General features: G+C 43.1%; 1 long non-coding RNA gene across 1 annotated transcript; it reads right to left on the reverse strand.

Moving 5' to 3' along the window:
- Positions 1-15,058: 15,058 nt before the first annotated feature.
- LOC139651893 (uncharacterized) lies at positions 15,059-16,058 on the reverse strand. The gene is made up of 3 exons (XR_011695730.1): positions 16,019-16,058; positions 15,785-15,828; positions 15,059-15,615 (listed from the first exon to the last, which is right to left on the reverse strand). It is a non-coding gene; the product is annotated as an uncharacterized lncRNA (long non-coding RNA).
- Positions 16,059-23,975: the final 7,917 nt, after the last annotated feature.

Consider the following 23,975-nt stretch of genomic DNA (forward strand, 5'->3'; position numbering starts at 1 on the left):
TTACAGGAGTTTTCAAGTGATTGGCTGCCGTTATAACATGTAACAGCCTCCACATGTTATTAGCAGAGGGACGTCCTGGTATATATCCAACTTGGTCTAGGTGAATTAAGGATGGGATCACTCTCTCCAGACGAAGAGCAAGTGTCTTTGCTAGGATCTTATAGTTGTTGTTTAAAATACTAAGGGGCCGATAATTGCCCATCTCGCGGGGGTCTTTACCAGGTTTAGGCAGGACAGTTATAATAGCACGCCGCATAGAGGGTGGCATTGATTCCGAGTCAATTATCTTGTTAAAAAGCATAAGGAGAATTGGTGAAAGGGCCTTATTAAAGCGTTTGTAAAACTCCATGCTGAAGCCATCCTCTCCAGGGGTTTTACCTGAAGCTAGTTTTTTAATAGCCAATTGTATCTCTGATTGGGTAAGGGGGGCCTCCAACTCTGCCTTGTCTTGGGCATTGAGAGCTGGAAGAGTCATCCCGTTAAAGAATTTGTTCAAGTCCTGGTCACTTGCCACTGGGTCTCTCATCAAGTTAAAGTCACCAGACATAATGAGGGGGCCCTCCAATGCTTTGGCAATAATAGTGCCAAGAGATGAAATAAAGGTTGCCTGGGCGGTGTTGGGGGCGTATATGTTTATGAGGGTACACTTAATATTGTATAGAAAACCAGATATGATAATATATCTACCCTCCTTATCCGTTATGCTGTTGCTTAATTTAAAAGGGACATTTGCAATCAGAACACAGACCCCCCTAGATCTACCCGATCCTGGGGAACAGAAGACCTGCCCTACCCATTTCTGCTTTAGTTTCCTAGATTCCTCCTCATTCAAATGAGATTCCTGTATCATAGCTATGTTGCAGTTAAGGGATTTTAAGTGCGTGAGAATTTTGTATCTTTTAACTGGATTTTGTATGCCATTAACTTTCCAGCTCACTACTTTGACATTACTGATCGTGTTATTCATACAACAGAGTGGTCAGGAAGATAAGCATGTAAGGCCTCCTAATATGTCAGAGAGGACCAACTTGTGCTTGACTGTGAAAAGGTAACCATGAAGTTGCATTAGCACTGTACAGTAAGGAGTAGGAGTAGCGAAAAGAAAAGAGGAAAAAAAAAAGAAAGATGAAAGAAAAAGACATAATAATAGAAATGTGATAACTGGGCAAGATAGCCCAGATAAAGAAAGGAACTTACAATGGAGGCGAGTCCCTCTAAGTATCCGCAAGGGTAAGGTGTGTACAAACCAGGCAGCCTTACCCAGACCTATGCTTCTTATTGTTTGAGAACTGGATATACATTATGAAACAATCCACCAGAATGTGGGAATTATTCTTGTGGTTAGACTACTATGATGACTGCTGTGACACATATGTTAAGTTAGCAAGTCCATATTGAGCTCACACCCCAACAAATTCTGAATAGTAATTTCACATGGAACTTTTTCTTATTTGGCTCTCTGTGCATTTGGTGAGTTCTCAATATAAGAAATGCTTTTAATCTCATGGAAATAACCATGGGAGATAAAGCAGCCAATAGTCACAACAAAAAACTATAAGCCATTTGACCTATGCGCCACAGAAGAAGGGGGATAATGAGAAGAAAATTACCACATTTTGGGAAACAAAATAGCATGACCTTATTAAAGAAAAATTATCTTATGCTATACCATCTTGGGCAGTCAAAAAGTAAATGTATTTAAATACACAAACAAGGCCTTCGGTTTAAGACAGCGCCCAAAATATAATAACCATTGTCATTTAACAAAAACATAGTTTGTGCTGTCTATATTGACTGTAATTCTTCATTTACTGTTTAATGTGTCCTAACGTTTCCCAGTGAGAAGTTGTATCATATGAGACTAACGACCCGCTTTAATTTTGGAAAGGTAAAGTAAGCGCAGGCTGGTATGAGCAAAACTAAAAAGGTATCAGTGTTATGAACAATTAGCCTGCTATTTATATATAGTGTGTGTGACACACACAAAAAAAAGAGAAAATATCAGAAGTATGATATTATATTACATGGCAGGGTTTTTTTTTTGTTTTTCTTCGATTGTGAACCCACGGGAGTAGGGACACTCACAGACTAACGGCCGAAATACATGGGACACGGACGCGGCGCGACACGTCTGCCGCGGAATGCCCGCAACAGAGCGCGTCCATAATAATCAACTGAAGCTGCTACACGGACCACGGAAGCCGCGCGCACCCGCGCGGGCATCGCGCGGCTCATCTCTATTTTTGCGCGTCTGGTCTATTTTTCCCCTCTACGCGCGGCTACGCGGCCCTCAAACAGGTAAAAACTCCATAGAACTGTGTAAAAAACGAGTACAATCTGTTTAAAAATGATTAAAATAAATACCTCATTGTACCAGAGGCAATGTGACGCAGCAGAGCAACCTTGTGGGTGTTTTTACATTGCACATTAAAATAAATAAATCAAAACAATGTGTATCCATGATCCTGTAGTTAAAACGATCTAGTTAATTAATTCAATACCAGTTAATATAGCCTATACTTCCAAACCAAACCAAAGTATCCTACTTGATATCTCCTCAGATAACCATGCAACCACACGCTACAAAGACGGAGTCTGTGTAGCAGGTAAAAAACCCCGCTCCGCCCCGCCTACGTGACGCGTCGCGTCCGTGTCCCGACACGTCTGCCGCGGAGTGCCCGCAACAGAGCGCGTCCATAATAATCAACTGAAGCTGCTACACGGACCACGGAAGCCGCGCGCACCCGCGCGGGCATCGCGCGGCTCTTCTCTATTTTTGCGCGTCTGGTCTATTTTTCCCCCTCTACGCGCGGCTACGCGGCCCTCAAACAGGTAAAAACTCCATAGAACTGTGTAAAAAACGAGTACAATCTGTTTAAAAATGATTAAAATAAATACCTCATTGTACCAGAGGCAATGTGACGCAGCAGAGCAACCTTGTGGGTGTTTTTACATTGCACATTAAAATAAATCAATCAAATCAATGTGTATCCATGATCCTGTAGTTAAAACGATCTAGTTAATTAATTCAATACCAGTTAATATAGCCTACACTTCCAAACCAAACCAAAGTATCCTACTTGATATCTCCTCAGAAAACCATGCAACCACACGCTACAAAGACGGAGTCTGTGTAGCTGGTAAAAAAAACCCCTCCGCCCCGCCGCGTCGCGTCCGTGTCCCATGTATTTCGGCTGTAATGCTTATGGGGAGAGACATACCACTTAGAAGTGATTAGGTAGCTTGGTTTTCAAGTCCTCAACGGCTTCCATTGGAGAAGTATAGATGCGTTGCTGCCCGTCTGCCAGGTTGACGCGAAGTTTCGCCGGGTAGATCATCCCATACTGCAGTCCCGCTTTTTTGCAACGTCTTTTTAATGTCCCAGAAGCTGGAGCGTTGTCTCTGGACCTCGGCTGAGAAATCCTGGAAGACGGAGAAGCGGTGCCCTTCCCACGTGAGCTGTCCCTTCTTCCTTGCAGCGGTGAGGATGTCTTGTTTGTCGCTCCATCGTAGTAATCTTATGAGGATAGGACACGGTGGCTCTCCTGGGGCAGGTCTAGGTCTCGTTGCGCGGTGAGTGTGATCAACTTCTGGGGATATGTCTTCATCTCTGTCAAGGATGTAACAGAGCAGTTTTCCCACGAAGGGCATGAGCCTACCCCCTTCCAAGCCCTCTGGAATCAAGGTGAGTCTTAAGTTGTTGCGTCTTGACCTATTTTCAAGATCATCAATTTTTGTAGTAGCTGTTGGATCTTCTTGTCATGGTTGCTGGTTGCTAGCCGTTTCTAGCGTGTCCTCCAGGGTTGATATGCGCTTCTCTGTGTTGCCTATTTTGTGGTGAATGGCTCGCGTGTCCTCGTTTAAGGTCTTGATAGATTGTACAACGCTATCGAGCTTCTCATCGACTTTACTACTGAGGGCTTGGAGTTGGGAAAATAGTTGCTGAGCCCTTTCTGGCGCCTCTGAACTGTCAGTCTTGTTAGCTTTGTTTCTAGTTGTAGTTGGCTCGGAGTCCGCCATGTTTAGCTCATCTGAGTCCTGCTTTCCCTTTCGGTTCGGGTTTTTACGGCCAGTTTTGCTTGTTTGTGCAGTTTCTGACATCACCACACATTTAGAAGATACTTAAAGAGAGTTATATGGAGTTTTGTCGGTCTTGATTTCTCGATGAAGGATTTTTTTTTTAACAAATTCTAGGTCTGAGCGCCAGAGCTGTTTGCCTAGGGTGTCTTCTTCACCGGAAGCATCGCGTGAATCGGTTGTTAGGTAACAGTAACTAACTTAAATACCAACTACAAAAAGGTGAACAGTTGGACTCTATGGCGGGACCATGAGGTCTCTGGCAGCTAGCTTATACATCAACGAAGTTACCCTGAAACTTTCAACAATATATCAACAAAACATATATCTTACTTTCATATAAAACAACGGTAACATGAGAAAAACTATTAACTAACATGTGCTCATAAATTTATAGTGCATTGTGGACAGTAATGACCTTAAACAGGGGAATAGTAGCGGGAGAAGGATGAAGAGACAACACGCAGCTCTCGCCTTCACTCGTCTGTATTAAGTGAGGAAGAGGAGCACAATCCCCCCGAGACATTACCAACAGATCGACGAACAATTAACCCTAACAAACAAGATCTGCATCACTGATCTGCATTCCTCTTTTTGTCACTGGCTGCAGTCTTAACAGTGACCAGTACTAATATACATCTGAAACCAATAATGAAATTACATGTGCTGAAAATTGAATACTGTAATAACTGTAATAAGACAAGAAGGAAATTAGTTTTTCAAATGAAATACTTTTGTCTGAAAATTAATTATTCGTATCTGTCACATACTACTTGTCACAATAACACCTTCATACGCAACATGCAGCTCAAAGTGCTTTACATCAATACAGGGCAGATAAAAGACAGAAGAAAAGAAAAAATTCATATAAAAGATCAAGCAAAATGCATTGCATTAAAAGAATCAAATCAAGTAAAAACTAAAGATAAAAGACACACAATCAATTTAAACTGTTAAAATTAAGCTTATTTAAAAGCTGAAAAGATACGTCTTTAGCAGTCGTTTGAAAATGCTTACAGAGCCTGCCTCTAATATTCTTTGGCAGGGTGTTCCCCAGTATAGGAGCATAGTTAAAAAAGGCTGCATCCCCAATCTTCTTTTGAGTGGGGTTTTGTACTTCTAACAAACCAGCAGTAGAGCACTGATTCCTGAGAATTTGGATAAAACATGTTTTAATTTTGAAAAGAAAAAAAATGTAAATGTTAAGAAATCTAAACTTATATGTTTATAGAACGAGGTCTCAGCAATCAAGCAATATTTCGGTGCAACCTCCTGATTTTGTAATTCTTTCATAAAATATGTGTTTTTCCTGACATTACTTAATTATTGTCAACACCGTCAGATACAATAAAAAGCTGATTATTCCTATTTATTTAGTCTTATATAGATTTAGAGCTTTTAAATCATTGTGTCTACACCATAGGTACACATATATGCTGTTAAATGTTGAATATTCATTTTTGTTCATTTTTTATACTATTTCACGTGTACTCCTTTAAAAACTCTTACATCATGCAACTTTTATCATTAGCATTAAATATACAAAATAACCATTTTGGACATAAAAAAACACACTTTTAATTTTAAAGAGACAATTACTTTAATAAATCAACAGCATTGGAGGAACAGATTATAAGCATATTCATTTAAAACAAAGAAAGTTCCATCTGACGGTGGTGACTGAGACCTGACGGTGGTAACACAGAACTGATGGTGGTGGCAGTGGCCTAATTACAACAAACAATTACAACCTTTTCACCACTCAAGTCAATGCTTCCTTGCTTAACAACGTTATTTAACAATTTGGTACAACAAATAACAATTTGACATGTACATTTTATCCTTCTGTACATATTAACAACAGCAGTGAACAGCAAATTAAAACTACAGTACAACTACAATGTTTAAGCATAACCATCAGAAAACACACCAGGAACTACAAAAAATTCATCCATTCCTGGGCTTGAGAATCTTTGAAAATGTTCAGTCAGCTTTATCAGGAAGTAGACGATTAATATGCTCCTCCTCTATGAAGTCCATGACTTCAGCAGACAGGTGGTAGATCTCCCTCGTCCTGCTTACACGACCCAGTGATGATGGCTCCATGAGTTTGACCAGAATATCTTCAACTGGTACGAAGCACAGATCCTTTCCACCTGGTTTTGGATGAAAGCGCGTGTTGGGCCCATGAGGGTGGAAAAACTCCACTTGAACATCTTGATGATGAGCATCCACAGTGACAGCCTTTGCTAACCACCAATTTTGGTCATAAATGACTGCAAGCCAATCTCCACAATTAATGACACCAGCAGATATATCTGTTGTAGTCCCATCAGGACCACTCTGGGGTTCTTGCTCCATTTCCTCCATCAGCATTGCCAAAGGCCCTCTGTTCTTTCCCATTGTGGTAGGGCCATCATTCTCCTCAGCCTGTACCCTGGCATGTGTGTTTTCAGTCAACTGAAAAGTTGTTGGGCTGAAACACTGGCACATCTGTGGCTCACTGCAGAAGCATGACAATGATCTGCAAAGGATGCTGTTTCCGTAAGGTGTGACCTGATGGATTTTCCTTGTTGCTGGTACAGGTTTTAGTGGTTGAGAAAGGAGTGCATCATATGTCTGCATGTCACCTTCAGCAATATGATAGAGCTGAGTACTGCAAAGGCTTCTCCCAACCATCTCATGGAAGATCTTGCCATCCACAATATCATTCCCCCGTAGCACAAGGCTGTCTGCAGTCCTTTTCACAGTTCCCCCAATGCCATCTGGAGCTCCCTTCCCATGTGAAGTGGCGAAGAAGTTCCAGGTTGTTCTCTGGAAACCCAGTGTTGGAGGGACATTGCAGAGGAGAGAGAAGTTCTTTTTGTTTTTGTACTGCTTGCTTGGGCCATCTGACCAAAAGTGAATGGTATCAACTTTTGGAAATTTTAAACGAATATCTCTGAGGACTGGTTCCATGTGAGTCCAAATGGCAGAAGCATCCTGTCGCTTGGATTCTGATATGGTACAAAATCCTGCTTTCTATTCTTTTGTATAGTAAATGCCAGTGTGAAGATTGAGCTGTGGGAGGTTCTGGCCAAAATGGCATGACTGTACTTCAGAACTGTATTTGCATTTCCATGCCTCAGAAAAGTCCACATGCACGATTACAGTGCTTTCATTGCAGTTCTGTATCATGCTCCTGTATTCCCTGGACTGGTTCTGAACCAAGCACACATGTGTTGTTGTTTCACTCTTTAGGTTGTCTTCATACAGTTTGATGAGCTCTGCCAGTGTGCCATTGTGCTTCACAAGTCTTGTATTGTAGTGAATTCCATCTGCTGTTTGGTCCTGAACTCGTTCCCATTGCTGCCACTCAACATCGGTCAACTCTTGCTGTGGGGTGGGAAGTGTGTGCTTGTGGAGACACCGTGTGCAGGAGCACAGAAGACATGCCTCGCTTGTCTGAGAACAACACACACAAGTTCAAAACTATCCTTCAATTTGCTAGACTTGACAATACCATATGCTCTCAGGACCTCAAACATCAGCTTTGCATTTTCGTGGTATTGGCATTGGCATGTCTTTCGATCAGATGGTTTTGGTGCTGTGACATAGAATGGACGTAAAGCACAGAAGGATGAATAACTCAGTTTTACATTTGGTTCCTTTTTGATGAACTCCCTGTGGAGGTTGAATATTGTGTCAGTCAGAATCATTCTCTGATGTTTTATTTTCTTCCGTGTTATCGTGTCCTGTTTGTCAGTCGTCATTCGTGCAGCATTATTGTAGAAATCCTGGACCATCTGGGTTATTGTTTGAATGTAAGTGGGTTTTTTGTCAGTAGTCCTTCTCTTTCGCAGTGTGTTGTATCACTGATTCTTGAGACTTTGGCGAAAACATGTCCCACTAAGAAAAGTGCTAATTCTGTTGAAAATGAAGTTCATTTTCTTATTTAAAATAATCAGAGTTGATCATCTGAGGGTCTTTTGCACAAATGTAACATTTTTTCATATGTTTGTTTTTAATTTTGTAAATTATATGATTATATGATAGCCCAGTACCCACAAAATCAGTTGTCCTCAGACAAAAGATTATCATTTCAATTTGATAAAAAACTGTGAAAAAATCATTTAAAATGTATAATATATATGCCAGATGAAAGAGTAGAGTGAAAAACCTCTTTAAAACTAAAAGCAGTGAATTTTCAACAATATTTACTCTTATTTTGTGGTTGCTCAAAATGTGTCCCAAGTTTTTGTCAACACCGTCAGATATTTATAAAAAAGCAATAAAATCAGGCAACCACATGGTCAACTATATTCCTGAGGACCCTCTTTCCACCCTCCACATCTGCTAAATGCAACAAGGCCAAACAAGGTCCTGTAAGTTTGCTAATTTTTCAATAATTTTGACATATTTATTGATGTTGCCACTGTCACAACCATGACGTGTCAAGTCAAGTCAAGTCAAGTCAAGTCAAGTCAAGTCAAGTCAAGTCAAATTTATTTATACAGCACATTTCATACACAGGGCAACAGAATGTGCTTTACATAAAAAGACAATACAGTATGCATATGCAATATGCATCAACAAGTGTTAGTGCAGTTACACAAGAATCAGTGCAGAATATGCCAATGTCAAAATATACAAAACACACACACACAGACTCACACACACACACACACACACACACACACACACATACACATTAAGAACTTAGCCATAGATTGTTGTGAAAAGAAAGGTTTTTAACCTGGTTTTAAAGGTGTTCAGTGTGGGGGCCTCTCTCAGGTCCTCAGGCAGGGCGTTCCATCTACTTGGGGCATAAATACAAAAGGCAGCATCCCCTGCTTTGGAGTTAGTACGAGGGACGGTTAAAAGACCGCTGCCTGTGGACCTGAGAGTTCTTGCTGGTTTGTATCTAATTAGCATGTCTGTTATATACTGAGGTGCAAGGCCATTTAGAGCTTTGTAAACAAGTAGTAGAATTTTAAAATCGATTCTAGTTTTGACAGGGAGCCAATGCAGGGATCTAAGAACCGGCGTAATGTGTTCAGACTTTTTAGTTCCGGTGAGAACGCGTGCAGCTGCATTTTGAATTAACTGTAGTCGCCGCACAGCTGATTTTGGGAGGCCGGTGAAAAGACCATTACAGTAGTCTAGTCTACTTGTTATAAATGCATGAATTAATTTCTCAGAGTCTGATTTTGATAGAAAGCCCCTCAGTTTTGAAATGTTTTTTAGATGGTAGAAGGCTGATCTTGTGAGTTGATTGATATGGCTCTTAAAATTTAGATCGCCGTCTATGATTACACCCAGATTTCTAGCTTCACTTTTGCTCTCCAGAGACAGAGAACTGAGATGAGCTGCAATTTTCTGTCTCTGAGCCTTTGCACCAAAGATGAGTATTTCTGTTTTGTCTTTGTTCAGTTGTAAAAAGTTCTGTGACATCCATAGATTAATATCATCAATACACTGAGTTAGGGAATGTATGGGATCTAGGTCCTCGTGGGACAGGGATATGTACAGTTGTGAATCATCTGCATAATTATGGTAGTTTATTTTGTGTTTCTGTATGACATGTGCGAGTGGGAGCATATAGAGATTAAACAGTAGTGGTCCAAGAATCGAACCTTGGGGTACTCCACACATAATACTCACTCTTTCCGAGGCAAAGTCACCAATGGACACAAAGAACTGCCTATCCTGTAGGTAGGATCTGAACCAGTTTAGAACCGGGCCGGATAGGCCGACCCATTTTTCTAACCTCTGTAGTAAAATGTCATGGTCAACAGTGTCGAAAGCGGCACTGAGATCCAGAAGCACAAGAACAGATAGTTTATTGGAGTCTGTGTTTATATGCAGATCATTCACAACTTTGATAAGTGCTGTTTCTGTGCTATGGTGGGATCGAAAACCAGATTGATAAGTGTCTAGAAGGCTGTTTGATGTTAGATAGTTATTAAGCTGAGAATAAACTGTTTTTTCAAGTATTTTGCTGAGGAAAGGTAAGTTGGAGATGGGCCTGTAGTTAGCAATAACTGTTGCATCAAGGTTACTCTTCTTCAGAAGTGGTTTAATGACAGCTGTTTTAAGCGCTGCAGGAAATATACCTGACTGAAGAGAGCAGTTAATCATTTCCAATACCTCAGGTGCTAAGCAGTCAAAAACAGTTTTAAAAAATGTGGTAGGGAGAGGATCCAAGCAGCAGGTGGAGGACCTGAGCTGCCCAACAAAATTGTCTAGTTGTTGTAGGTCTAGAGGGTCAAAATGAGACATGGCACAAGTAATATTCCTGGAGAACTGGAGGGTAGGTTCATTTATAGAACTTGAGGCACTAATGTTCTGTCTGATGGCAATAATTTTGTTATTGAAGAATGTGGCGAATTGCTCACATTTTTTAGTGGACAGCATCTCTGATGGGGTTGGACAAGGTGGATTAATAAGTCGATCAACAGTAGAGAAGAGCACTTTACTATTGTTGATATTTTCATTAATGATTTTAGAGAAGAAGGATTCTCTGGCCTGTTTAATTTCTTTGTTGTAGTAACTCAGTCTATCCTTGTAGATTTCATAGTGAACCTGAAGTTTTGTCTTTCTCCACTGTCGTTCTGCCTGGCGACACTTTCTCTTAAACTGCCTAACAACCACTCCATTTCTCCAGGGGGCTTTTTGTTTTTTTATGTTTTTAGTTTTAACAGGTGCAATGCTGTCAATGATATTTCGTACTTTTGAGTTGAAGTTGTTCACAGGATCCTCAGTTGGTGATGCCATGAACAACGGTAACTCATTTAAAGTTTTCTTAAAGGTTTCAATTGTGTTATTATCAATGGTACGTTTTTTGATTGTTCGAGTACTCTTCTGTTGTACAGGAAAAGCAGACACATCAAAAAATATGCAACAGTGATCTGAGATAGCAACATCCATGACACAGGGTACGGAAATATTAAGTCCTTTTGATATGACCAAGTCCAGAGTATCCAGAGTATGTATCCCTTATTGTGGGTGGGGCCAGAAACATGCTGAGTGAGGTCAAATGCCTCCAGTAGGCTAATGATGCCAGTTTCTGGCATCAGGGTCTGTTTGATTGTCAACGTGAATATTAAAATCACCTGAGATAATTAAACAATCGTAGTCAGTGGAGACCTTGGACAGTAGCTCAGAGAGTTCATCAAGAAAGCCACATTTAGATTTTGGTGGCGGATAGACAGTAATTATTAAAATCGCAGCACTACAGTGTATAGATACAGCAAGGTATTCAAAAGACGTGAATTCCCCGAGGGAGATTTCCTTGCAGTTATATATATCAGAGAAGACAGTAGCTATTCCACCGCCCCTCTTATCAGATCTAGTGGTATGGATGAACTTGAAGTTAGGAGGTGCAGTCTCAATGAGCGCGACTGCGCCATTTCTATCCAGCCAGGTCTCGGTCAGTAGGGTGAAGTCTAGGTTATGTGTACTTATAAGATCATTAACTAAAAATGACTTATTCGTTAGCGACCTGACGTTTAATAAAGCCATTTTTATTGTTCGAGGTGCATGGCTTTGTGGGGGACTGATAATTGGAGTCCGAACCAGTAATAAATTGTTTAGATTCCTGTATGTTACAGAGAGATTACGGGGTCTATGTCTATGACTTATAATTACAGGAATTTGTGTAGCAGAGTGACAGTCATTAGTATAATGAATCGGACTCACCAAACATCAGTTTCGTAGTGCGTTGGAGGAGTTTAATGCAAGTTCCATGTTCATGGCGAGAAGACGTGATCCGTGAGAGTTTGGATGTACTCCATCGTGTCTGAAGAGGTATGGGCGGTTGAAGAGGGTAATAAAGTTGTCTACAAACGGTACGCTGAGCGAGCAGCAGTATCCCTTGAGCCATGTATGAAGTTGACGGACACGGCTGAATTTGACGTCTCCAAAGCTGGGACAGGGCAGTGGGCCGGAGATGATGAACCGGTGGTCTGATTGTAAAAGGCTGTCAATAAGGTTCGTGAAGTCGTCTTTAAGTGTCTCCGACTGTTTATTCCGGAGGTCGTTAATTCCCACATGGATGACAACGGTTGAAGCAGATGGGTTTTGATCCAGCAGCTGTGGGATTTTGGAGTCTATATCCTGGACTCGGGCACCCGGGTAGCAGAAGGTTTTAGCCGCAGGCAGGGTGATGTGTCGAACCATGGATGAGCCGACAACGAGCACAGATGGAGGTCCGAGCTGAGCAGCCGGTGGTTGGTGGTGTCAACACTGTCTCTTTTATATAGAAAGAATTGTTTTAAATTATGACATAAATTTATGCATTTTAAGTAGAGGCCAGAGGCTGCTAGCAACAGAGGGAAAACAAGATGGCTCCTGTATACAACTCATGCATGTCATGTAAAAAAGTGTGTTTTCTTCACCACCGTCAGACGTCAACACCGTCAGGTTTGACGGTGTTGACACATAGTTTGACGGTGTTGACAAAAACATCAAAATCATCCTCAATGGAGGCTTGAATATAATTTATGATCACAATAAATAGTAATATGGTTTGTAAAGTTTCATTAACCTCTTTATTTATAATATAGCCTACACAATTTCCCCTTTATTTCTTCCACACACAGGCCTATGTATCCCCAATGACTAAAACCATAAATGAATTTAGTTGCACCATTTCATAACCATTTTATAAAATTTCACCAAATTAAACATCATTAAATTCATAGTAATTTTGCACAATTTCATAGTAATTCTATTAAATTCTGACTTTCGTATTTTAGGAAGTTATGGCTAGGCAGCAGTTGTCAGTGGAGGAGCGACGGAGAAGAAACAGGGAGTACCAAAAAAAGCGGAGAGAGAAAACATATAGTGAGCCAGAGTTAAAGGAGGAATACCTGAGAAAGGAAAAGCAAAGATGGAAGAAGAGAGTAGAGGATGGGAAGCTAAAAACTATCAGTGATTTGAATGAAAGGGAAAAGAGGAGTAAGAGAAAGACGTGGAAACGTAGACAGCAAGAGTCAAGAGAGCGTAAGAGAGGGCTCAGAACGCCCAGAAACTCCTCCAGATAGTCCATTGGATCAGACTATACAAGAGCCAGCTCGCAGTAGGCAGTCTATAGCAGGGGAAAGGGAAAGAAAGAAAACAAGAGCAAGATACTCAAGAGTATCTGACAAGACCTGAGGGCTTTTGATGGAATGTAGAACAGCAGGGATTCTGTAATGTAGGCCGGTCCTAAGCCATTAAGAGCTTTCTAATCAATAGGCATTTCTGCCAAAGCCATATTTCTTGTTTGTGCATGCAGAATTAATATGTATAACATACATAAAAAGTATTACTGAAGGTTATCCAATGAAGTAGTTTATACAGGATAAAGAAGACAGCCTAATTAATCACAGTAGCCAACTCTACAGTTATCACTTTTTATTAAACCAGTTTTCATGGGGTTTTTTTGTCAACTCTAATTGTCTTCTTTGTATAGATATCTTTCATCTGTTGAGCTGTCCTGTTCTGAGAGCACCGGTCCCCAGGCTGAAGAGTGAGATACAGTGCTGTGTAAATCACTGCACCTTTATTCAGTGATTCTAATTGTCTTTTGCTAGCCTCAATCGATTTGTATCACTGCCCATATCGCACTACAAGAGTCAGTCCGAATTTGCCCACAGTATGCAAGTTTTGAAAATTTAACATGTTGGAAATAATCATGTATAATCATTATAATAATCATTGTAATGGGTCTGCCTCAAGACAGGGAAATCATCATTCATGACCTCTCTAAAAGCACAGAGAAGCTATATATGTAAATATTTCTATTCTATTCTATATAACAGTTTTATTAAAACACATGATGTCAGCCATCATCTTCATTCACAGTAGGATCTGAATGAATGGACATCACATACTGCTGTGAAACATCATATTGTAAAGCAAGGAATCTCTGTCTGTATGTGTGTATGTGTGTCCTTCGCATATCTTGAGAACCGTTCGTCCGATCTACTTCACACTTGGCGGGTGTACTGCTGGGGACCCGAGGACGTGCAGTGTCGGATTGGACACGTTCAATATTAATAAACTTTGAATAAACAAGCGAACAGTGCTCTGTGCAGCAGTGGGGTGAACGGGCACTGCACTAGTACCTGTAACCAGAAACACTGGAGACGCACACACACACTTTTTCCTCCTTCTGCTCTGCTCTGTCGCCTCAAAATGGAATCTGAACTAACCGGCTTCACACTGGGTGCATTCCATTTGGTAACGATTTCTCCTCGTCTCCTCGCCTCGCGTCTCTTCCTCGACTCCTCGGTCAAAGGTCACGGAGGAAACGAGGAGAAGATGCGAGGAGGCGAGTGAACCTGGCTTGTCATTTGGAACGTCCTCACACCGCCATATTGAACTGACGTGTCAAGCGTTGCGTTGAGGCTCCTCCCGCGCAGGATGACAGCTGTCTAAATTATTCTAAGGCTCATGTTTTATCCACATAAAAACGTTTAACAAAGTTCAGATTAATGTTTAATTCATCTAAATTATGCCAGCCTCTAGTGAGCCTCGTCTACCTCATGAAGGTAGAACACTTCAAAAAAATCCCTAATGCCTAAAAAGCGTTTCTGTTTCTGTTTTTATTCAGTTTTTTTGTTATTCTGTCTGCTGTATGCTACATTTTAATTTTGTGAAGCACTTTGCAGCACTGATAAGAAGGTGCTATACAAATTGTCCAACTTTTATCCTTTATGCGACTTGGATTAGACAACGATCATGTGGGCTGTTTGACACTCACTGGCAATGAACCAAAGTGCTTTCTTTTTATTCCTAAATAAATAAATACAATTCCCAAATAACCATAGATCTAGCTGTAAGAGCAAAATGTGCGATTTAAAACAAGAAAATGCTGTTAATGTTTAGTAAGAATTTATTCTCCAGAAAAGAAATTCCATGGCAACACACACAAACACAATTCATAAGCATGATGAACACTGAATGAGAGACACATCAAACAAACGCAGCAAACCAACTGGTGATCCAGAGAAGACACAGAAGTGATTCCAGCAGTGATTCCGGCCTTTATGATGAAAATATGTCCTGTCATGGCAACGGTCATTGCCAAGGTTATGAATATGGTGAGAATGGAAACAGAGGTAGGCTACGCCTAAAAGGCAGAGAAATTTTTATTTATTTTTTTTTACATTAAAAAAAAAAAATTAAATTGTCTCTAATATAGTTGGAAATCGCTCCGTCTGCTGCTCAGCCCGTGCGTCCTCGGTCACTTCCCGGAGAAACCCCAGCAGCTCCCTCTCCTCTTCGCCTCTTGGCTGCCGGGGGAACCGAGGAAGCCGCGGAATTCACACATGGGAGCGGGCAGCAGCATCTGATGGCCCCGGTTGCTCATCAGGGGGACTGGGATCGGGGCTGGATGGGGAGCGCACAGCGGCTGACTCCGGCTGCTGGTCCACACGAGTCTATTAAAGCGGGAGGGAGCGCCGATGGCCTCCCGCCGGTAGTCTCATGCATGAGGGAGAACCGGGGCCAGGCCGCAGCCGTTTGCTCCCCATCCTCAGACCCAGAGCCCGGTGCTGCTGACTTGAGGTCCTATTAGAAAGAGACGCGCATGGTAAAAGAGTTGCATGTGTGCATTTATAGGCTATTTCTATATGTCCTAATGAACGGATTTCATTCAGGCTTATTAGATCATGGAATGTCATTCATATTAATGATAAATAACTATAAAATAAAATTCACGTTACTTGCCCCCACTCACCCTCTCTATGCGCTGGAGGATCAGCTGGCGCGTCTCCTCTGTCCCTAATCACATTCAAGCCTTAAGATCATTTACTGATGCCTATTTGGGAAAAGTTTGACATCCTACAACTACAACAGATCTGTCAGTATATGAACCTTTAACGTATAACCCTTCATTAACAAATGTTCGTCTAACATTTAAAACCTCTGCTATTTCTGTTTGAAGAATATATAACAAGTTGGGGCTACTTACACCTGTGGATTTTTTTTTCTGCCAATGTCCGCACGTTTTCGGATGGTATGGAGGCGGGCTTATATCCGCACGTGCCAATGGTTAATTGCCTTCGCTCATTATTTCCGCATCGAGGATACACCTGAGTATCCTCCGAACACGCCTTATTGGAGGACGGAGGCGAGGATACTTGAAGGATCCTTCATGCGTCTTTTAACCAATTGGAACATCCTTAATGATGGCGGCTCATTTTTGGATGCCGGGTCAACGAGGAGACGAGGTCGCAAGGACGGAGGAGGAGACACAAGACAATGCACCCGAGGAGACATGAAGGATCCTTCATGCGTTTTTTGACCAATTGGAACGTCCTTCATGATGGCGGCTCATTTTTGGATGCCGAGTCACCGAGGAGACGAGGCCGCGAGGACGGAGGAGAGGATGCATTTTGGCCAAATGGAATGCACCCACTGAGTGTGTGTTTGCAAGAGAAGATGGTGTTCCCAGCAGCTTACAGTGATGCCCCTTCCCCTGCTTGTGAGGTGGAGCAAGTTGGTTTGTCCATAAAGCGCCGAAGAACCGTTTTTAACACAGCATTGTAAGCTGGGGACAGGTGATGTCTCAGACCCCCTCCTCTGTTAAGTGAGGGTCGTTCCACTTTGACATAGATGGCCTCCTTGACACCTCTTTCAAACCACCCATCTTCTCTGTCCAAGATGTGTACATCATGGAGTTTGCTCGCCTGTGTTGGGACATGCGTCTACTGAGCGGCTGTTTCGTTTCCCCAATACAGAGATCTTTGCACTCCTCACTGCATTTGACCGCATATACCAGGTTGCTCTTTTGTCGTTTTTCAAAGTTGATTCGCTCTCTCACTTTCTCTCTGCTCCTCCTCCTCCTCCTCCTCGTTCTCTCCTCTCTCTCTCTCTCTCTCTCTCTCTCTCTCTCTCTCTCTCTCTCTCTCTCTCTCTCTCTCTCCCTCCCTCACAGTATCAACCCAGTAGTCTAGTTTAACTTTCACTCCCCGGTGTGATGGCTGGTTATTTACATCATGAAAAGGTATTGTAACAAACACTTTACATTACAGTTTATAGTGTATTATTGTTCAACCTGTTAACGCTTACTGTTGACTGATTTAACTGTAATAAGACAATACAGTACAATACAATACAATACAATACTTTATTGTCCCTCAAAGGGACATTTAGCGTTGCAGTTTGTTTAGTGCCTCAATCAGAGGGGACAAAGCTCTTTTTAAAACATGCCCGTTTCCAGGTCAGAGACCTGTACCTGCAATCATACAGAATAAGCCTCTGTTTGTGATTAGGAGGGTGAAACTCTGTTTCGGTTGGAAATATAAAACACTTTGTGACAGTTCAGTTTCACCATTTGGTAAGATGCATCATAAAACCACTTCCTGATTCTCTGAATGTGTGGGTTAGATTAGGGCCAAAACGCAATGAGACCATGCGCGCCTTCCTTCAGTCAAGCCTGATGTTGAAGCAAAGGGGAGAGAGTTGCATGATAGTGAGCCAATATGTCATTATTATTGTAAAAAGGTGAAAACTGTTGCTGCTATGCTCTAAAACTAAAATCCAAACAAATTAATGTGAAGTCTGCTGCATTACCCGCTCCAGTGGTGGGTGTCATTGAGAGTGATGCTTATATGCCTTTTATAACGAGTGGCTATGTTTCCCTTGCAGGATGTGACAAGAAAGCAAGATCCGCTATAACAAAACAACTCATCAACTAATCTCAGTTAACAGGAAACATAACAAACGTAAATAAACCGGAGAACATTTCACTCCTCACAACGGACCTGGAGAACGTGGAAAGATTTATCGATCAATAATATACTACTGTCAGTACGCAACGGAAGACACAACACACCAACCAGCAGACATCCCAGCTAAGAGGAAAAAGACCGACTCTTCCAACAGCATGGAAGATCTACTCACCACGGATATTGAGGTCAGTGTCCTCAAATCCATTAATAAGAAACTGGATGTCCTAGACTTATTACACCAAGAACTAAAAGTATGGAGCCTGTCTGGTGACATCTCATGTTAATAAAATAATGTGTGGCCATGACTTATTAATGCATGGGAACGAGATCATTATGTTTGGGACTGAGAAGTAGCTGCTGCACTAAAAGTCTGCATATAGCGCTGTGCGCCCTTTCAGCGCCATGGAGTAGGCCCGGGTCTAGACTGCTTTGATTGGGGGACAACTACTAGTGTTAATATGAGTGTTCTTCAGGACTGTAAGCTATAATGTGCACTGTTTGATTTTATTAAGCCATAAGAATTAATACATAATTTCTTTAATTTTAAACCCACCCACACAGATCAGGTGATTATTTTATGCTAATTTGTTTAGTTTAGTTTATTGCACATATAAAAAAAAAAAAAAAAAAAAAAACAACAACAAAACTTTCGGTTACTACTACGTAACCCGGTTCTCTGAATAGCATGAGAGAGATGTCACACTATGGGATACGCTTCCATGCATATCTTCACAAGCATTTATTCCACAACGAGTGGCTGGCAGTCGTGACATGTAAATCAGGACCTTCCTCCTATAAATAGGGCTAACGCTGCATCATTCATCATTCAAGAAAGCACACCTCTTCTCGCTTCACTCCAGTAGCAAGAAGGGCAGTCCGGTCAGATATCTCACTAATGCTACTCAGAGAACCGGGTTTACACAAGTAACCTAAAGTTCTCTTTCATAGCATTCGTTTCGATGTCTCACTATGGGATATGGAGACTCACGTATTGCCAGACAAGCTTATCTCAAAGACTGACCACCAACGCCTGCTCCACCTCAGAGCCAACGCTAAGAACAGCATGAGCAATAGTCAGCTGCAGCACATATATCCTGAATAGAGACCCCTCTAAACAGGGTTCAGGAGGTAGACCCCTCTAAACAGGGTTCAGGAGGTAGCCAAACCTCTGGTGGAATGTGCGCGTAAACCAACCGGGGCCTGGAGACCCGAGCTTGAATAGACCAGTGCAATAGCCCCCGCAATCCAGTGAGAAAGCCTCTGCTTTGTGACAGGGTTATCCTTTCAGGGCGCAGCCCAAGACACAAACAACTGGTGCCCTTTCCTGAAGCCATCAATTTTATCCAAATATGTGCATAAAGCGTGCACCGGGCACAACAATTGCAGCCATGGAGAGCTAAACGGTGGAGGTTGGAAAGCAAAAAGCTCTACAGGCGAGCATGAGTTGATAACCTTAGGGACAAAAGCAGGGTTTGACTGTAACGTAACCGCAAATTCCCAGGGGCAAAGATCATGCATGCAGGATGCACTGACAGTGTGTGAATATCACCCACACGCTTTGCCGATGCCAAAGCCACCAATAAAACTGTCTTAAACGACAATGGCTTCATGCCAATCTGCTCAATAGGCTCGAAGCCTCGAAGGCTCTGGTGAGTCAAGGCTCTCCGTTTATCGGTTAAGGAAGGATATAATAGGATGGAAGGAAGGATAAAATCACACCCACTGAACACTGGAAAGGAATTTCCTGTGCCTTAGCACACCATTCTTCAAACACCTTCCACTTACAGTCATATAAAGACCTAGTGGAAGATGCCCTAGCATTGTGAATGGTATTTATAACACTCTGTGGAACCCCCGCAGTGCTCAGAGTAACTCACTCACATGCCAGGCCCACAGGGCAAGGCGTTCCGGGTGAGGATGAAATATTTCCCTGCCCTCCTGCGACAACAGGTCCCTGCGTAATGGCAGGGGCCAAGGCTGGCCGCAGAGGAGTTGTTTCACCTCCGCCAGCCAAGGCATTGAGGCCCAGTAAGGAGCGACCGAGATTAACCACAATCGATCCTCCCTCACCCTGAACAGGGTGGGGGGAATCAAGGCCAACAGGGGAAACCCGTAAAGCAGCTGCATGTCCTGGTCGTGCAGAGAGAAGAACAGCAAACACTGTGCGTTTTCTCTGGACGCAAAAAGGTCCGCCGTCGCTCTGCCAAACCTCTCCCAAAGCTGATTGACTACAGCTGGGTGCAGTCGCCACTCCCCGTAGAGGTGATTGCGTCTTGATGGCTGATCCGCTCCCCCGGATCTGAATTCTGGGAACGCGCATCACCCTCATGTGCATCGCTCCATATTATCAGTCTGCGTGCCAGCATGTGTAGCTGCCGGGAGCGCAGACCCCCCTGACAGTTGATATACACCACCATGGTGGTGTTGTCTGTCCTCACCAATACGTGACATCCCCTGAGGAATGGGAGGAAGTGTTGTAGGGTCAGGAGAACTGCTAACAACTCCAGGCAGTTGATATGGGCATGACGGGATCTCTGAGCGGAGTTAAAGCTGCCTCAGTACACTGCACAAACACTCTCAGGCTGAGAGACTGCCCAAACGGCAACACCAGGTGTTTTCTGAGATGCTTAAGGCATTGAAGGCATGTAGGTCCAGTAGAGGCCGAATCCCACTCCACCCTTTTATCGGCACCAGGAAGTATCTCGAGTAAAAGCTGTCATAGCTCTGCTCGAGTGGTACTTTCATGATCGCCCCCTTTTCCAACAGCGAGGAATTTTCCTCCTGTAGGGTTCGGGCCGACTCCCCTTCTGCATGGGAATATACCACCCCACTGAACAGGGGTGGAGCCGTGGCAAACTGAAGTCTGTAACCGCTGGTTATCACCTTCAGTACCCACTCTGACACTGTGCAAGCTGCTCAACTCTTTCCCCTTATGGATAGGGGAGAGACCAGCTGATGTCTGAGCAGCAGCATAGCGCTGCCCTCCAGTGGCCGACGCCCATCGGTGCGACCAGACGCTACTGCGCATGCACAACCTATTAGTGCTGGGACAGCATTTCTGGGGCAATTCACCCCCCAGGGAGCGGAAGCCCCCTGGGGGGTGTTATAAGGGGGAACAACAGTGTTTTCTCTGTTTTTTGTTTTAAAATATTTAACTGCGCCCTTAGCTGACAGCCTGGATGCATCAGTGTACATTTTATTTCCTTTATGGAAATTGTGTGAGTGTGAGTGCATCCAGAACCATCCGGCTAGCCTGCACAGCAGCAGGGTTGAAGGGCTTTCTGGACTATGTGCTTTTAGCATCGGGGACTCTGGGAGGCACTGGAGCAGGGACCTGGACCTTTAGGGCGCTCGGGGATGTGGAAGGGGGGGTTAGACCTGGAGATCGCCTGAGCAGAGGTCAGTGAGACTGACTGGTGAGAGTAACTGGTATGTCACTGGCTGCGCCTTCCATGGGAGACAGAGCTGCAAAGCTCTATCCTCCCTCTTCTTCGCCCAGCATTGCTTCAGCATGGAAGCTAGTGCAGAGCCAAAGATCCCCTCAGGGACAACCGGGACATCCAGGATGTCCTCCTTCTCCCTATCAGATGGGTTGGTCAAGGTTGCTCCTGCAACACCATCATAACCATGGACTTCCCTGTTGCCTGGATAGCGCATTGCTGTACACGGAGACAGATGCCAGTGACCGTGGAAATCTCATCCCACACGGCCGGGCCAGGTTTTTCAGCCATGTCAGCATACAGCGCCTTGGTAGGCAGTGAGCATGGATGTGACGTTCAGTGCCCTTTCCATCACAGCAGCCGCCTTATTCGCCCTTTCCGTCATGGTGGAGTGGAACCGGTCTGCTTTTGACGGCAGAGACGGTGGCTCAGGCGATGCAACTGACAATTTTGGGTGGAGGCGAGCTCCCCTGTCACTCCCTGGGCAGTCGACATAACAAGGGGACTGCCACTGACATGGTGAGTCAGAGGAACGGTTAGGGGTCCTCAGCGGACACGAGAAACTCCTCTCCCATAGACCCTTCCTCCTCCTCATACTCGAGCAGGAGGGCCCCTCCGCCATCCAGTCTGACATATCCAGTGACGAGCCCCAGCCTTGGCTAGCTGGTATTGGGGTTTCCTCATCACTTGCACCGAGCTTGGTGACTGCAGTGAAGCTAGCCTCCGACGGAGGCTCTTTGCTGTGAACCGGGTGCAGTGCCTGCACGATCCGGGAAAATCGATCTCTGCTTGGGCTGAGCACAGGTGTTCTCTTCCCCTATGGTGTGGGACAGCATTGCAGCTGTCGCCATTTTGCTGGAGTGCTAAACAGTTGGCTAATATCTGGTGTGATAAGAGCCCAACCTAACCCAGGTGGAGCAAGACGGTGAGGTAGCCTGTCTCATGAGGTGAGCTGGAGCCAGCTTCATGGTAAAACCCGGAGAAACTAAACCACTGTTTGGAGGCAGACTAGAGTTAATACAAATCTCTTTTAACGACTTACCTATGGAGAAGGCAGGACGAAACCTGAAGAAGCTGCAAAAAAACTAGCGCCCGGCGATGGAGTTGTGCGCTCTGTCTGTGAACAGTTAAGCTAGTTAGCAACAGACAAGCTTCTGAAGCGAGAAGAGGTGATTGAATGATGAGTGATGCAGCGTCAGCCCTATTTAGAGGAGCTGGGTCCTGATGCATGCATGCGTCACGACCCTAGTGGAATAAATGCTTCTGAAGATACACGAGGGAACGTATCTCATAGTGAAACATCGAAACAAATGCTATGAAAGAGAACCACATCATGTAACATAACAGAGGAGGGACACAGAATATAATACATAGAGATTGGGAGTTAAGAGACATCAACTGAAGAAACAGAAAAGATGTGCAAGAGGAGCAAAAAAAAAAACTAAAGTCAAGTGGAACTCCTATTGTGGAGCAACCAAAATAAATACAATCAAAAATAATCTAAGAAGTGGTAAGTATTTACGAGTGTAATGTATATATGGCAGAGAGTGATTACGATATTACATTACTTAATTGTACCAAAAACAGCTGAATAATTTGCTTCTTGAATGAATTTAAGTTGGAGCAGATTCTAATGTGCAGATTCTAATTCTAATGTGTTCAGGTAGGCCTAAATTGTTCCAAAAAAGTGGTCCTCTGAATCTAATGGAAAATTGTGAAAAGGTTGTCCTGAAGAAATTGGGATGAAGATTATTAGCTGATCATTAACAAGCGCCATCTTAATGCCTATGCAATCGCCAAATTCTCCGACATTGTGAGTCAGCCTGACATGTCTCTCCCTTCTAGCAACTCTAAACATGATCTTGTCACTAATTTTAATAGTCAGCTTTCTGACACACTTGATACTGTTGCGCCTATAAGGGAGAAGAAACTGTCAAGGAAACAACATGCCCTGGAGAGCTAGGTCCATTTGTGAATTGAAAATATAATGCAGAAAAGCAGAGCATTTGTGGAGAAAACACAAACTCACAGTTCACCGTGATATCTATAAAGACCTCACTGTTAGATACAATAAAGCAGTGCATGCAGAGAGACAAACTCATTTCTCAAATATTATTGCAAGAAACTCAGGAAACTCCAGGATACTCACGTATAGATAGACTTTTAAACCCATGCGCAGCCTCAGACATAGTTGATCAGGCCTCCCCCTACAGATGTGAGGAGTTTGCCCATTTTCAAAAGGGAAGATCAGAAATATTAGGTGCAGCATACAACATAACATTACAATCTCCTTAACTAGTAATAAATTGCCACATCAAACCACCTCTCCACCACATATGATTATTAGTTTTGACCCAATAAACAAGGTTGCTCTCCACAAAATTGTCTTGGGTATGAAAGCCACCACTTGTTCTCTAGATCCTATTCCATCCACCCTTTTCACGAACACCTATGACAAACTATCCCCGTCTGCGCTCCAGATTGTCAGTTAGACATTTACTAAAGAAACCAAAGCTGGACTCCGTTGCTCTTAATAATTACCGCCCCGTCTCTAATCTACCCTTTTTGAGTAAAGTCCTGGAGAAAGTGGTTTTCAGTTATATAAACACCTTTCTGAAAATGACATCCTAGAGACGTTTCAATCCGGCTTCAGGGCAAACCACCTTGTTAAAGTCCTAGATGATCTTAGATTAAATGCAGATGCTGGCTTTGTATCAGTTCTTGTCCTCCTAGACCTGAGTGCCACATTCGACAC

Source organism: Centroberyx affinis, unplaced genomic scaffold (assembly GCF_046629955.1).
Source record: "Centroberyx affinis isolate AG114_WGS23_722 - 3 ecotype Tasmania unplaced genomic scaffold, CSIRO-AGI_Caff_v1 ptg001725l_1, whole genome shotgun sequence".
NCBI classification, from domain to species: domain Eukaryota; kingdom Metazoa; phylum Chordata; class Actinopteri; order Beryciformes; family Berycidae; genus Centroberyx; species Centroberyx affinis.